This window comes from Mastomys coucha, unplaced genomic scaffold (genome assembly GCF_008632895.1).
Source record: "Mastomys coucha isolate ucsf_1 unplaced genomic scaffold, UCSF_Mcou_1 pScaffold9, whole genome shotgun sequence".
Lineage (NCBI taxonomy): Eukaryota > Metazoa > Chordata > Mammalia > Rodentia > Muridae > Mastomys > Mastomys coucha.
The window spans coordinates 48,525,633-48,542,902 of NW_022196915.1; positions in this window are offsets into that span (position 1 = coordinate 48,525,633).

The following is a 17,270-nucleotide window of genomic DNA, read 5'->3' on the forward strand; positions in this document are numbered from 1 at the left end:
GGGGAGGAGGAGGGAGAGGGGAGGAGTTATTGTCAGAGTCTCAGTCAGGGACCCCTGCTGTACAATTTGGGGAGGAAAGGGTTTATTTCACTCAGGGAAGTCAAGGCAGACACTCAAGGCAGAAACCTGGAGGCAGGAGCTGAAGCAGAGGTCATAGAACTGGCTTGCCCATGGCCTACACGGCCTGCTTTCTTATACAACCAAGGGGTGGCATCTTATACAACCAACATACAAGGAGTGGCACCACCCACAATGGGCTGGGCCCTCCTGCATCAATTATGAATTAAGAAAATGCCCTACAGGCTTGCCTGCAGCCTGGTCTTATGGAGCGCATTCTCACCGAGGCTCCCTCCTCTAGGATGACTCAAGCGTGCATCAAACTGTTATAAAACTAGCCAGCACAGAGGGTCTGTGATGAGTGAGATGCTAAGACAGCAATTGTAGCTGTGATGATGATATGAACCTATTTCTGGATTCTCAATGTTCCTGGTGTCCTTAGGAAAGCCCTCTTTTTACACAAGAAGAAACCAAGGTTCCCAGAGGCAAATGAATGCAGAAGCCAAGATTTGGGGAATACTAACAAGTAACCATGATCAAATGTTCCATGTTTCTCCCTCCTGATGTAATCACTCCACTGAGTCCTCAGGAAGCCCAGGAGAAAAGTGACATTGTCACCCTCAGTTAACTCAGAGCAAAGAGAGGCATGGGAAAAGGGCACACAGGGTCTGGACACAGCGCTGCCAAAGCCAGCAGGCCAGGCTCGCCTGTCAGTTTGGGGTTTAAGTTTGAGCCTGTAGATTTGGTTTGGATTGATTTGTTGAACAAGAGGACGTGTTTTGAGCAGAAGCTGCTACCCGGATGCGGCCCCTGGTTCCCTGGCTGTCCTGACATTGCTTTTCTTGAGCAGTATCCAGATGTCTTGATTTCAATGGCCCTGAGAGACCCCTAGAGCAGATGGGAAGAACCCAGGGATGCACTTGCTTCTTGCACATTTCAGGGGCCAAGAAATTCAATAATGAAGAAAAACAATGCTTTGATACAACATTTTAAAGTAAATAGACATTTAAAATAAAGTATTTTAAACTAAACTTAATGTTCCCCCCTAAATACCTATGCCTGAATAAAAATAGAAATATTTAAAATAAAGACATGTCTTAGGATACCTGGCAGCAGACTTCTAAGTAGAAATGGCCTCTCTGGGTCCTTGGAAACATCTTTTTCCCTCTACCCAGCCCTGGGTACCACTGTCCATCCAGGTTTCTCCCATGGCAACTCTGGGCGGCTCAAGGCAGGCCACTGCTTAGCAGCGATGATGCTAACAGCTTGCTCCTGGGTACCCGTAAGGAAAACAAACGGAACTCAAACAGGGTTTCTTCATTTGCTACCATATTTAAAAATGAGGATAGCATTTCTCAGGGGTACATTTGAGATGTTGAGTCTCTTCCTTCTACATCTTCTCCCAAAACCAAAGGAATGACTCAAAAGAGAGAAGACTGTAGACTTGAGTCTCAGGGCTTCTCGGTGTCTATTTTTATTTTTATTTTTAATTTTTTTTTTTAAAGTTTACTATTATGGGTAGCAACTTAAGAAAACTTGGCTCTGTTCTGGGCAGGCCAACTAGGATACGTGTGGTCTTCCGATCTCACAGCAGAATTGTCCAGTCACAGTGACCTTGGCTCTGAGGACTCAATCCAGCAGTGCTGAATACAAATATAGCTGTCTCCCACCCCAGAAAACATTCATTTATTATTTTAAAAATATTTTCTTTGGGCTCCTTTAATCCTTGGGGACATTTGCTTGACAAATAGCAAATAAGTCCCCTAACCAGACGGTTGTTATAAATATCTGTGGCGTTTATTCGAGTCATTTTCACTGGAGACCTTTTCTCTGGGGAGAAAGAGGTTGCTGCCTTAACCTCAACATTTGGGACATGATTTTCCCTAAAATAACTACAACATCCATCTATTTTCCCCCCGATGGTGTGTCAATTTTTTAATGAGAGGCTGAGTCCTTCTGGTGACTTTGGTCTCCATGGTAATAGTTTCATGTGTTTATTCTGGCTCACTGAAATACCAAGAAAAAGTTGACTCACTTTTGACTGGGGCGGTGGTGGTGGGGCTCTCTAATTAGAGAATAATTACTTACGTTTTGATCGCAAACATGAAGAAGATACTGCATGTTTCAGAATAATGGCCGTGTAACACACTTCACAAGACAATTTAGAGAACACTTGGGCAGATGTTTCCCAGCCTTGGCTGACTCTTTACAAGGGCAGGTGTTTTTGAGATTATTATTCTTTCCATCCATGTATAACTGACCCTGACTTCCTTCCCGAGATTCAGTCTCCCGTACCAGGAGCTGAGTCATGCAGTAAGTAATGGACCAAGTGTCTGGAGTGACGAGGGCATTTCTTGTTTTGGACCTATGAGATATGCTACTGAGACCTGGTCAATACTAGAACATCTTTCTACAATAGCCACCAACCAGGAGAGGCAGAAATGCGGCCTGGATATCAGCTCCCCCAGCTCCTCACGTGTACTCTCGGTTTGTGTGTGGGAACACAGCAGGAATCCTGACGTTCTCTGTGATTATACTCTTTTTTTTTTTTTTTTAATTAATTGGCATGGCGGCTAACTTTGCTCTTCTTTAAGAGGGGAGCCAGTGGGCAGGCAGAATGGTTCAGTAGGTAAAGGTGAGCGAGGGTACAATTCGAAGGGATTCTTGAGGGAGTCTAGGACCATGTACATGCACAGTGAACCCAATGGAGAGCTGTCTCCTGGAGTTGTCACCTCGGTGCGTTGGCTGTTACTCTCAATCTTCTAACCTTCCTTATCCCGCCATAGCATAGGCTTGCACTGAGTTACTTTTGTTCTCAGGGAGATTGTTCAAAAAGAAGACAAGATTCTGAGTGAACAGTAAATACAATTTCCACTGTAGAGGGAATTGCCCAGCAGGGGCAGATCAGCTATTTCCTGAGGAGCACTGTGCTGTCTCAGGCCCTAACACCCTCGATTCTTTAGGGTCTGAGATTCTTTCTTCCTCTTGAGCCCAGGCTAAAGTAAAACAGGGCTCAATGATGTGTTAGAATGGCAGGTAGCATCAGAACATACCACACACTAGGCCCAAACAGTTCCACATGTAAGAGGTTTAATTGAGAGGGAGAGAGGGGGCAGTAGTGTGGAAAGAGAGGAGGGGGAGAGAGAGAAAGAGAGAGAGAGAGAGAGGAATGTTCCCCGTATATATATGGGTTCTGACGTAGTAGCTGCAGGTAAAGGTGGGAGGTGAGCCCAATAGATTCTGGGAATATGGTGGCTGTTGCCCTGGCAACAGGTCTGAGACCCACCCATGCATGCCACAGGCTTTCGATGCCCTGATGCCAAGACTGACAACAAAGCTCAAGACAGCCTGCTTCTCACACCCCATCTGGTTGAGCCTTGATCAATAGGACTTATCTACAATATGAAATGCATATATTCCTGGCAAAATTGAGAGCCATTTTATACCTGTGACCCTCCAGTGAATGACTCCCTGAGAGAGTGAGGTGAGGATGGCTTTATGAACCTGCACTCGACTCAAGAAACTTGCAGAGAAACTGTAGAGCGAAGCTGCTGTGGTTTGGATATGACTCTAGGGAACGGAGTGATGGATGTTTCCAGGCAGTCATGCAAGTCCATCCCTTTGACGGCTCTTAGCAAACTCTAGACCCTGGAAGGCAGGCCCTTATTCAAGGAAAGGCATACCCTCACCTAATTACAACTCCTTAAGTGCATGTGCCAGTGTGCGATGAGGGTAGTCGCATGTGACCCAGTCACTTCTCAACAGTAACGCAGCAGGGGACTGAGCTCTGCTTCAGTTACAAGAGAGTTTAGGTTCCTTAGTCTTGCAGGGCCTCAGAAGGGGCTTGAGTGGTTGGAACAGGACTTCTCTGACCCCACCTAGAGCCGATCCCTCAGTGTTCTCTCTCCAGGTGCCCTGTTCTTCTGACTCTTTTTCTTTTTCTCTTGGTTTGTGGTTTACTCAAAACATGCTGATTCAGGAACTGTGACTTGACTGTGGCCAGTACAGTTTAGGTTCTGGGAAGGGGGATTTTAGACATTCTTCCTTTGTCTGCATGACTCTGTACTGATGCCTAAAGAAGTCTTTTTAAGCCTACAAATATCTATTCAAAGCTGTTATTCAGTAAGGGTCTGGTTACCCTTCGCTGAGCTCTTCCCTCCCAGGATCTAGGAGATAGATGTTGTGAGTTTGCCTGGGTCTCAGCCAGGAGCTTCTTTCCCCCACCCCCCACCACACACACAACTGCCCCCCCCGCCATCCCCCGAGGAACATCCATAGTCCTGGACCCTACTCTGAGACCAGCAGAAGTTGGTCTCTTTGCTTCTATTCCTCATTCTGACTGGGCTGTCACCTCTGCCTGCTTTGTGTGCACCGTGAAGAGACACCAGTGATGTGAGGTAGTTCACAGTCTATGAATAGTACTGTGAGTAAAACTAGAGGTAGAAAGAAACCAAGAAACTGCTCAAATTAGATAAAGGGATTTCTCTTGTGATGTTCAAAGGAGAGGCAGAGAGAATCAGGAGCCCGAGTGTTTGACTAGCTGGTACATGCTAGGGTTAGTCTGGACGCTTCTCTCACCACTGCTGAAGGCCTGGTGATGTTGGATACTGTGGGGCTTATGGTTCTGGGGGCTGCAGAGCTACTGGCTGGGACTCTGAGTTTCTCTCAGAGACAGACAGAACAGAATAGGAACTTGAGGAAGTTCAACCATAAGCCCCCTGAGGGGGAGAGGAACCCTCAGGAGCCTAGAGATCATCTCAAAGCTGTGGATGGAGAATCTAGTTTGTTAATAGTGCCAATAAGTTTTTTTCTTTTGGGAGCAGTGTTTCTAAAAATTTTTCCACGACAAAAAGTTAAAAACAGACTTCCCTCATTTCTGGCCAAGGGTAAGTCCTGGGCTGCCATGTGGTTGAAGCATATCCCTTGGGGAATCAAAGTGGTTGACAGACTTTGTAAGGGAATAGTGAGAACCACTGTTTACTATCTACTCTAGAAGGTTCCAGGCCAGCTGGTCACTCTGTGTTTCCTCTTTTGGGGACATGGGCTATTTTAAAAGTTCATTGAAGTAGGTTTGTTTCTCTGTAAAGACTGGCATCCTCATTGATTATGGAAGGTAGAGTTGATTTTTTTGTGTGTGCCAGAAAGATGTACATCAGACAGATGTGCCCTATAAGTTCATGTAAGTAGGCAATAGCACCACTTACATGAAGTTGAGCATGAGTATGAACTTGGACATCTCTTAAACCTGGGACACACAGTTGTGTAACCACAATGGCAGTATGTGGCTTGGTTTGACCGAGTGGGTTGCATTGGGATTTGGGGACCTCTGTTTTAAGGTCATGTGCTTTTTAAGATTTTACTATTAAAAAAAGCACCAACTCCTTGTTCTCTGTAACAGGCAAGTGAAGATCCTGAGCCTGTGCTATGCAGCTATGGGCAGCAGGATGCAGAGAACCCTGACTGCCAGAAACTTATACACAGGATTTGTCTTAGAGGTGCAGTCCACAGAGAGTGACCATAGCACCTAGAAGCTAGCAGAGCATCAGAAGTAAAATATGTTTTGTTTGACAGCATGAAAACACTGCTTTCCCCATTAGCTCTGTAAATCACTCACTTAACTGATGGGCAGTGCAAGTTTGGCATGAATCCTTTCACTCAGAGACAAACTCATTCCCTCCCATCAGATATTGATGGGGCCACTGCCAGCTGCTGGGCATGGTTCACATTGTTAAATGTATGCAAAAGAAGACGACAAAGACAGTTTTCACTGAGTATTAGCCTAGTCAGGGAGACTGATTGGACATAAGCCCACTCTATGAGATGGGATAGACACCTGACATGGCTAAAGTGGCTAAACAGCTGAGACGAGATAGGTCATGGGCTAGGGGACAACCTCATGCTATCATTTAACTAAAGGAACATAGCAATAAAATGACTCCTAAGGACACATGTCTATACCCTTAAATCGGTGCCTTACTCAGGCTTCATTGAGAAGTTTCTTCTTGCAGTAGGTGGGAACTAAGAGAGACTCACAAATGGTCAATGTACAGAGAGTGAGAGACTTTGGAGCGTTCAGTTCTTAATGAGATGTCTTGCTCAAAGCTCTCCCCTCAAGGCCCAGGATCTATGAGGAAGAGAAGACAGGTTGTAAGAGCCAGGGGAGATGAAAGAAACCAAGGAAGCTGTGTTTTTCCATCACAACGGGTGCTCACAGAGATGTGGAAGCATACGCGGGGCCTGCAGGTCCACGCCAGAGGAGGGTCCAGGGCTAAGAAGGGGAAGTATACACAAACTTCCATCTGGAAGCAAGAAACTATTTTCAACTGATGCCTATTAGAAAAGGGAAACTCAGTTTTCTTCAATGGACTGTCACTAGGTTTACCAGCTACATGTGAGGGCAGACCCCATGCCCAGAAATAGTTGGTTGACCCAAAACAGAATCCATATTTCTGTGTGTGCTTTATGAAAATTATTGTACTTGTATTATTGATTTCTTTTTTTTTTTTTTTTTTTTTTTTTTTTTTGCTTTTTTATTGTTTTCCCCTTTTTTGTTTGTTTTTGGTTTTGAGACTGAGAGAGAAAGAACACGAAATTCTGTAGGAAATGAGATTGGTAGGACCTAGAAGGAGTTGAGATAGGAGAAAATAAGATCAAAATACATTGTATGAAAACATTTTAATTTAACAAAGATGAGAACAGTATGTTGCTGGGTGAAGTGATGAAGTAAGGAAGCAGTCATTTTGTGAGAGAGGTGGCCTCTCTGTGGAGATAGTGTTTGACCAGAGAACTGATTGCTGGCAGGGGAGGTTAGTAGGAGGATCTGGGGAGGCCCCTTAATAGCCATAAACCAGAACTGTTACCAGGAAACTAAGGCCTAGATCTACCTCAAAGACCACAGTGGGGACTTGGCGGTTTATGCTAAGTGAGGAGACACTTTCAGAATTTGATATGACTCGTGTTTTATAATATAAATCCAACTCTAGAAGGTAGCTTAATAGAATGTAAGAATGGGGAGACAAGCCCATGAGGAGGCCATTGCCAAAGCCTGCTCTGAGGTGACAGCTGATCATCAAACAGGTTTGTTTGTGTTCGTTGAAATGATCCCACGTGCTCAACCACCTTGTTTTTCCCTGACAGAGACTCAATTGGTGTAGAAGGGAATTGGAGAATCATTTATTCCAAGGGTGGTGCTGGCTGGTGGGTGGTGGGGATGCTTCCTGGGTTGGCAGCCTGTCCTTCCTCCTCTGCCCCCCCTTTCTTGCTGCTTCTTGTCACTTTCCTTTCTAGAGCCAATTGTTTTCTCCTCCCGTTCTCTTTCCATCTTCAAATCAAAACTTTCCACTCATCTCGCAAAGTTGACCGCACAGCGGGTGCATCTGTAAACATCCCCATCAGGAATGCCTTGTGTTCTGTTTGAGGTGGCCCAAAAGTTCTGATGGCTGGGTGTGAAGCTGCTCTTCAGGAGTCCCTAGAAACATTTTTTTAGGTACATGATGGACGGAGGGAACTTGTTGGGGCTTGTAGGTTATGAACCCCTCTTAGTTTCATTGCTAAAGTGCTTGGGGATCTTATTCATGATCTCATTTCTCCTGAATGTAGGTTTTATGCATCTGGCTGCTTGGCTGTTTTTAGAAGGTAGGAGTGAAGGCTCCATTAATATGTCATCTTTTCCATGATTAGAGAGGGAACAGGAGAATGCTTTCCTAGCAAATTCGCGGACAGTTTCCTCCAACACCTGTTCTTTCAAACCATGAGATATTTGTAAACAGTTACACAAGTGCCTGTGTCAGATCCTGTCATTTGAACACCTACTAGAACAACATACAATTTTTGGTAGTGTAAGTTGATGTCAGCACCCACCCACTTCCCCAACTTGTCCATGGATTCATGTACAGTAAATTATTTGATTTGGAAGGAGATGGGAATTTTGGATCAGTAGTGACTCAACAGATGAGAAAATAGAATTTAAACAGAAAAATTCCAACATTGTTTAGTTAGGAACTAGGAGTCTATGTGTCTCAACATGCATCCAAATTGCTACCTTCTGGAAGGGTTAGGGGCTAAGCAAACATCCACCCTCATGGAAAAATTAGAAAGCAGAGTGGACTTTCAAAAAAATCTAAATAAGTGAACTTTGTCATATTTTAGAAAATGGTAAGTTTCGTGGGAATGAAAGTTGAAAGGCTATGAGTTTGAGTACCTCATGTAGGGTGGTTGGGTGGGGTGATGTGACATTTTATCAAAAATGTAAAGGAACAGAAGGGGGTGATGAGAGCTCTTAGGAGGCCTGTGAAGCAGGTGCATTTGAAGAATAGCAAAGAGGACAAGCTGGGGGATATTTTGAGAGAATAAGAGAACCACGACAGGACATGAGGTCAGCTGGCTCTTGGAGCTGGAGAAGGATGAGGCAGTGCTAAGCAGGAGCCAAACCTGAATATGTTTGGCATCTTGAGGCCAACTGAAGTTGTTCTGGAGCAACGGTGGCCTATGCCAAAAGACAGCACTTGGTAATATGAGCTATATTCTAAAGCTGAGTTTTGTTGGCTTAAGATCTACACTGAGAATTTGTGGTGGGATCTGGAATAACTGGAGGAAGAGAGAACATCAGTAGAGGACTTTTATCCACATAGGTGGTAGATATTGCAAGTACAGAAAGAAGGCTAGTTTGTCTGTCTATCCACCTAGCTCTCTATCCATCTATCTATCTATCTATCTATCTATCTATCTATCTATCTATCTATCTATCTATCTATCCATCTATCATCTATCCATCTATCCATCTATCCATCTATCCATCTATCCATCATCATCTATCCATCTATCCATCTATCCATCTATCTATCTATCTATCTATCTATCTATCTATCTATCTATCTATCTATCTAATCTATCTATGTGTATATATGTGTTAGGAGATATGCATGAGTGGGTGTGTGTTGCATGCGAAGCCAGTGGTCTATGTTGTGATCTGTTGTTCCTTAGGAACTTTCTACCCTATTTTAAGGCATTGATCCTGGAGCTCATTAATTCTGGTTAGCTGCCAGGCCAGCAGGCTCCAGTGATCTGCATGTCTTTAACTGCCTAGTGTTGGAATTACAAATGTGTGCTATTGTTTCTAGCTTTTTATGCGGGTGCTGGGGATCTGAACTCAAGTGCTCATGCTTGAGGAGGCAACATCTTACAGACTGGGCCATCTGTCCAGCCACCATGTCTTTCTGTTTTAAAGAGGGGAGAAATTATAATATGTTTTCATGATGATAAAAATAACCTAGGAAGGAGAAGAAATAGATTATCCAGAAGAGACCTAATGGAGCTGAGAGGAAAAGGATCCTGTTCTAGTCTGTGTCTCTGTCACTGTGACAAAGCATTGATCAAATACAACTTGTGGAAGAAAGAGCTTATTTCAGTTTACAGCTTATAGTCCATCATCAAAGAAAGCCAGGGCAAGAACCCAAGGCAGAAACCTGGAGGCAGGGAACTGAAGCAAAGACCGTCGGTGTAGTGGCTATTCCTGGTTGTCAACTTGACTATATCTGAAATGAACTACAATTCAGAAGTAGAAGGCTCACTTGTGGCCCTAATCTGGAGGCTTAGAGATACAAGTTTCTGAACTGAATCTTGGCATGGAGATCTTGAGGCATAGTGGCTATGAATCCTAGAAGATTAAGATAGGAAGATATACAAGTTCAAGGTCATCTGGGATTAAAGGTGTGGTGGCACATACCTTTAATCTTGGCCACACCTTTTGCTGGAGACCTATAGAAGGACATTGGAAGAAGGAAGGCTTGCTCTGCTTTGCCAGCTTGCCTTGTGGGACTGAGCAACTGCTAGATCCTTGGACTTCCATTCACAGCTGCTGCTAACCTTTGTTGGGAGTTGGACTACAGACTGTAAGTCATCAATAAATTCCTTTACTACATAGAGATTACCATAAGTTCTGTGACTCTAGAGAACCCTGACTAATACAGTAGGGAAATTCTGCTTACTGGCTTTCTCATTCTGGCTTGCTCAGCTATCTTTCTTAAATATCTAGTCTCACTCATCTACCTAGAGATGGCTCAGCCTGCAATGGATAGGAGTCACATACAGGGATGGTACAGCCTATAGTGGATTGGGCTCTCATGCATTCATTAGCAATTAGGAAATGCTTCATGGAAATAGCCATAGGTTAATCCGATATGGGCAGTTCTTCAGTTGATGTTCTTTCTTCCTAGATGATTTTAGGTTTGTATCAGGTTGTAAGAACTAGCTAGCATAGGTCCAGTAGACAAGAATATGCCGTTTAATGAAAGCGCAGCCAGTTTGTTTCTGAGGAAGGAGAGATGAAGGCCCCAAATAGGAGTCATAGATAATTACTGAGACAAATTGGAGAGAAGACATGCAATACTTGTCTCTTTGTGTCTGGGTCACCCCACTCAGGGTGGTTGGGGCAACAGTACCTTACTTTCTTTGAGTGACTCTGAAGGGATAATGGTTCTCAGCATATAGTCTGTAAGCCACTGCAGCAACAACACGAAACATTCTGGAAATTCAGTTATTTGAGTCCCTCAGTTGAGTTATTTGGGACCTCGTAGTAGATGCTCAGCAGCTGGATTTTCCTAGTGATTCCCATGTACTGTAAACCCGAAAAAACTGTGGCACTGTGGCCTGGGCCGTGATAAGGACTTCTGATCTATAATTTCCTTCTGGATCTATATGACACTTAAACAACGTGTGAACTCTGAACTACAATAAAATGGCAGCACTAAGGCCATTCATTATTTACTAAGTGTTCAAGTACTTAACTCCTTAGCAAGCCAGAGCCATTGTGTCACTGTGCTGATGTGCATTTAGCATCGAGATGCCTTACAAAGTGGAAGTGAGCAAGGATAGCATTGATCTTGAGTTCTTGAGGGATGTTGTAAGGTTTTCTTCCTCCCATATCAAGAAGTGGAATGAGTATTTTATGCTAATATCACTCATTTTCCTACATTGAGGGAATGGAACAGGAAACAGCTGATGGTTTAAACCTATTGGCCATCTAATGGATGGCTAAGAAGGAGGCCAGCATAGGAGGAAGGGCATCAGTGTAAAAGTGTTTATTTAGTGAAATGTTACAAGAATTTTATGATCACCTGGGAAGAGTGAGTTCTGTATTATGGGTTTTAGTGTGACTAAAATTTCCAGTGTTTCCCCAGTGACATCATTCAGATTAAATGAAGATGTGTACTGTGAAGGGGCTATTGATCTTTTGCAGAGTCCCTATTTGGATTTGGCATATGGCAATGTTTTGCCATTGGAAAGACAGGTGCTATCATAGAATGCCAGAGGCTAGTGTTTATTTTTTCACAGTCTGAGAATCTGGGAAGTCCAAGAATAGATGCTTGCTGCTTTGGTTCCTGGTGAAGGATCTCTATCTGGCTTGCAGATGACATGATACTTTCTTGCTGTGTCCTCTTCATGGCCTTTCTCGGTGATTGACAGAGAGAGAGAGAGAGAGAGAGAGAGAGAGAGAGAGAGAGAGAGAGAGGTGGGGGAGAGAGTAGGTATGGAGAGGGAAGGAAGAAAAATGGAGTGTTCACTGGTCCTTTAAGACACAGACCTGTAGATCAATGCTCCATTTATGCTTTATCATTTATCTTCAGTTTCTTTCTCAGAAGTCATATGTCAAAAAGCAGTCACCATGGGGTGGTGGGTTCGTGAAGATCTGACTCAGCTCAGTGCAGAGCAGATGTCTGTCTGAATTTGTTCTCCCCAATTCATTCCCTAGCTTTTCCTCTAGATATACATTTTTTTAAAAAAGTTGGTATGTTTTTTCTTTCCTTATATTGACTTTTTTTAATCCCAGAGATTCACATACTTATTTCTATAAAGCCTATCATATCAGATAATGTGCTTCATAAATTTTATATAAATGTATGCAAAAGGGTGCTGGCACTTAAAAGTAATCTAATAGTCTGTGTCTAGTGGTATTCTCCCTTAATCCATTGTCCCAATGTCAACAGTAATGGGCTGTACTATACTGAGTCTTCCTTGTGGCTGTTGCTTGGCTTGCTAACATTAGATGCTATGTTTATGCTCCTGAGAGTGCTTGAGTGCCCAAACTAGGCTTTTTATGGCACTTTTGTTCCATTTTGATTTTGAGACTTTGTTCCTCTCCTAAAAAGAATAGTAGAGCTTCCCTCTCTTTCGGGTTCTGCAAAATTTAGACACAAAAGCACTTGTGTATTTCTTAAAGGTCCACTGAATCTCCAGGACACATGACTGGTCCTGGTGCTGTAGAGTTACACTTTCTTTAGTGGATTTGTGTTTACTTAGGGTTGCTGCTTTTTTTTTTTTGAAACATGTTGGTTTTAATACAATGTTATAAATCATTACAACTATTGTCTGAGTGTGTGTTCGCTGACAAATGTGGATACTCATGTCCAACACACTAGTGTTAAGAGACTGAGACTTTAGGAAATGCTTAATATAGGGGACTGAGGAACTTGTTCATCTTTTCTGCCATGTGCAGTCTGAAAAGAGGGAGTGACTTATGAACTACAGAGCCAGAGTTAGGGTTGCTGCTGCTATGATGAAACACCATGACCAGAAGCAAGTTGGGGAGGAAAGGGTTTATTTGTCTAACACTTCTACACCACAGTTCATCATCAAAGGAAGTCAGAACAGGAACTCTAGCGAGGCAGGAACCTGGAGGCAAAAGCAGATGGAGAGGCCATGGAAGGGTGCTACTTACTGGCTTGCTCCCCATGACTTGCTCGGCTTGCTTTCTTATTGAACCCAGGACCACAGTTCAGACCACAATGGGCTGTCCCCCTCCCCCTTTAATCACTAATTAAGAAAGGCCCTACAGATTTGCTTATAGCTAAATCTTATGGAGAGATTTCCCTAATTGAGGTTCCCTCCTCTGAGATGACTTTAGCTTGTTTCAAGTTGACATAAAACTATCTAGCACAGTGAGCCCTCACAGTCACCGAATGTCTTGTGCTTAGGGTTGTTCAACTTCCAGAGTTAGCTCTCCATGAGCCATAAACATCTGTTGTTTACAAATAGCACAATCTAAATCATTGTGTTACAGCAACCCTAACACACCAAGACATTGTTTTAGCTCTATGTTGTCCCTGTTATGATTTTAAAAATTCTTTATTCTGCAATTCTGTACATACTCTTTTCTCTCCTCTCTTGACAAAGATTCATCTGTTCAAATAATGTGTGCTTGAATTCATTGACACCCTTTTCTTCTCTTATCATATTTCCTCCTCTTCTTTCTTTTCCTCTTCTTCCTCTTCTTCCCCTCCTCCTCTTCTTCTCTCCCTCCTACTCCACTTCTTCTACTTCTTCCTCTTCTTCCCCTCATCTCTCCTCCTCTTCTTCTCCTACTCCTCTTCTTAGTCTCTCTCTCTTGCACACACACACACACACACACACACACACACACACACACACACTCATTCTCTCTGGTTTACTTTATAGCTTAGAAATATTTTTATAGAAGTCTATTTTTACTTGTAAAGATAAACTATTTTTTCTGAATCCTCATTTTACTACTTTATGGTTAGAGAGTGTGGTGTGTGTCTTTTTTGTTGTTGCTTTGGATTCTGTGTTTGTTTGTAGAGATCTTTAATTTGCTTCAAGCATATTTTGGAATGAGTTGTGCATACTTAAAAAGAACAGCATTTTCTATGTGATACATACTCAATAGATTAAGCCCATTGATTTTGTGTTTGATGTTTTTTTATGTCTGTGTTCAGTTTTTATGCAAACTATTTTGGGAACATTGAAGCTTTCATCATAGCTCTAACTTGTCGGTTTTGCTCTGTACATTGTCAGCCTATGTTTTACATATTTTGAAATTATCTTGTTAAGTAAGGGCAGCCAAGTGTCTCTAGGGATTGGCACAGAAGTAGATCATAGGTGTTTGGGAAATGTCAACTAGAGAGAAAAATCAAGGAGAAGGTGAGGAAAGATTTTCTCCCAGACTCTAAGTCAAGAGTCAACATAAAGCACCAGGTATGTTTGTCAATTCCAAGGGAGACAGACTCGTGTTAGGGGCCATGCGCTGGAATGAAGAATGGATTCGTGAAAGGAGGTCTCAAGACAAGCCAGATGCTGTAACTCACAGCTTGTAGCTGTTGCCATACCTGCATGCTTGTTTATGAGTGGCTAGACTTGAAGCTGCCACCTGACACTGTGCACTGGCAGGTAGTGATTGTCTTCATGGACCGATGCAAGCTCAGGGCGACTCCTCACATTTCATTCTCTCCCCCGCATTCTTGCTTTGGAAAGCTACATCTGGCTGTCCTATGATTCCCTTTGCAATCTCACTATGGAATTTTATTTTACCTTTTGTGCTTTGTGGTCTGGAAGGGTAAGTTATTGTGGGTGTTTTACTTAGCCATCTATTACTGTTTGGAGAGAACTTTGTGAGTTCAGTTTACTTGGTAGCTTTCTCCTCTGAGAGTCTGAGCACAGAGCAGAAATACTCCTGTTACAGCACTTGGTTTATCTGTAGATGGAAAAACCTTTGCATTTTGAATAAAACACTCAGATGTCAGGTTTGGCTCTGCCTCTCTTTGTTGGTGCTTTTAAAGTTCTTTGTCAAATCAGGGTCCCCGACTCAGACACCACTGAGGAATGCGAAGGGTACAGTGTAAGTGGTAAAACTCTGAGGGAGAGGTTTCCCCAGCAGAACTGAAGCAGCTCTGCTCTGGGGAATGGGGGCAGGAGGGGGAGGTTTCCCCAGTGAGAGTGTTATGGCTGTGAAGGAAAAGGTATTCTGGCGGTCAAGAGCCAAGGTCATACTGCACCACAAATATCACAAAAGAGATTTATCGAGAGGAAAACCCCCAGGAGGATAGCTCCCTCTGCTCAGGTAAGAAGCAACAGGGAACTGAGTAGATGACAGGGTTTATTCAGGGTTTCTTGGGAGAAGTGAGACTTCCAGGGTGGGGATTGGTGGGATTTCAAGTTCAGTGATTGGTGGGTTTTCAAGTCCTGAGCTCGAGGATTTTACTCTGTGGGGCAGAGCTTGCCCACCTGAATCTGGAGGGGCTGGCTCCCGCAGTTAGTGTGCTGTGGGCAGATCCTGTGGTTGGAGGTCCTCAGGGGCAGGGCCTGACCACTCTTGTGCCTCTAGTGTCCATAAACGTCATGGAAGAATGCTAAGGGGACAAGGTGCTGTTCTGTTGGATGTGATGAAGAGCACTTTATTGATAACTCATGATTCGCAGGTACCCCAAAACAATTTCCCCTGTGGGTAGAGACCAAGCTTCTAACACTTGAGTTTAAGGAAACTAAGCTTTTCCTCTCTTTTTTTCTCACCCTCTCCTCTTCTCTTTTCTGTTTTTATGGCACATTTCTATAAGCAGTCAAAAAAAAGGGGGGGGGATTTATTATTGGAATCATCCTTCAACCCTGACAGCGGCTGCTCTCTTTAACAGAAAGCATACATAACCCCTCCCCCTTTTCCCTTCTATTACTTCCAACCCTCTGTGTTGAGTGAAGAAAGCAAAGTTCATGGTGAGGTTTATTTTAGTACATTAGGAAATTGCCCAGCTGATTCAAGATTGCACTTTTCCCTGACTCTAGGCAAACATTTATCTTTTTAATTTAGGTTATGCAAATGAAGCAGATTCCCAAGGGAATGTGCCAAACACACATTACATCTCTACTTTTCAGTTTCCTGGTTTGGAGATGATCTGTAGGTGGTATGAAATCTTCAGTTTCTAAAAACCTTACAACAAGTTTAAAAAACTGGGCAGAAGCCTGTTTTTTTCTTTGGTTATTTTCCATCATTCAGTTGATTATTCTCTTTCTAAACTCCACCATGCTATATCTATCTGTTCCCCTCTATGAGTGTCTACTCTTTTCTAAAATTCAGAGCATAAAATCTGAGTAGCGCAAACAACAGGCAATTTAAGAACTATCTCTCTGTCCACCCCTCCGGAACAAAAGTCAGTAGTCTAGTGAGACAGTACTATTGAATGTCCACAGTGTGAGGCCAAGTATTCACCAATGAAAACACAAATAGTCAAAGCCATGGACTTATTCTTCACTCCTCCACATTTCTTTCTTTTCTCCTTTTATATTATTTTAAAATCTGGTAAGAACACTGTAGTGGCTTGAATGTGATGCCCCCCACAGCCTTAGGCATTTGAGTACTTAGTTGCCTAGTTCGATGGCACTGTGTAGACAGGCTTAGAAGGTGTGGTCTTGATGAAGGAAGTAAGTCACTGAGGGAGAGCTTTGAGATTTTAGAGTCATGCACTGTCCCCACTTCATGCTTTCTGTTTCCTGCTTGTGGTTTAAGAAGCGAGTTCTCAAAAAACAGTGGCAGCCTGTGGCAAGCGAGAGAAAACTGTCCACGATGAGCTGATCACACTGGAGGGAAAAGTCAAGGCCACACCCATGTGTTTAGGAATGGAGCCTCCTCTGGAGGACTCCTTGCTTCCCCAAGAAGCAGAGACTTCTAACTGGTTCTTTGTTAATCTCAATAATGCTCTTGTCATTCTTTTCCAAAAATGAAATAAGACAATTACTTCCTCACCCAGGAAATAAAATGTTCTATGAAAAAAAAAAAAAAAAAAAGAAGCGAGTTCTTAGCTCGCTGCTGCAGCTGCTGTGTTCGCTGCTGCCACACTTAGCCTTCCCAATGGGGATGGGCTATTGTACTTTTGGAACCCTAAGTCCCCAATAAACTTTTACTTGCCTTGAGTATCATGTCTTATCACAGCAATAGAAAAGTATCGAGTTAAAACACTTAACATAAGATCTCCTTTCTTAGAAAAGTTGCATAATTACTATAAATGCATCCTGTAGGTATAGACAGTCTGCTGTAGAGCAGGTTTCCAGAGCTTAAGCAAGAATGTAATTCTGTATTTGAGGTGTAATTTTCTGGTTTCTTTGGAGACTCAGTGTGTCATGTGATGTTTTTCTGGAAACTGTCTTATGAGAGGTGTGTTGAAGCAGACACATGGGAGGATGTTTTGCTGAGAATGGATATGTGGTGTTTTTCTGGAAACTGCCTGGAGAAAGGGATTGTGATGTTTTGCTAAAGCAAATGCTTGGGAGGGCTTGTGATGTTGGGAAAGGATATAAATATAACCCAACAGACAGTGGGTAACGTTGTGTGGCATTGGTTCGCCTTACCACTCTTTGCTGGTCTTCACTGGGCTTTGCTGACATTGGTCTTCACTGACAATGCTGTGGCAATGGTTCGCCTTGCCTTCTTCACT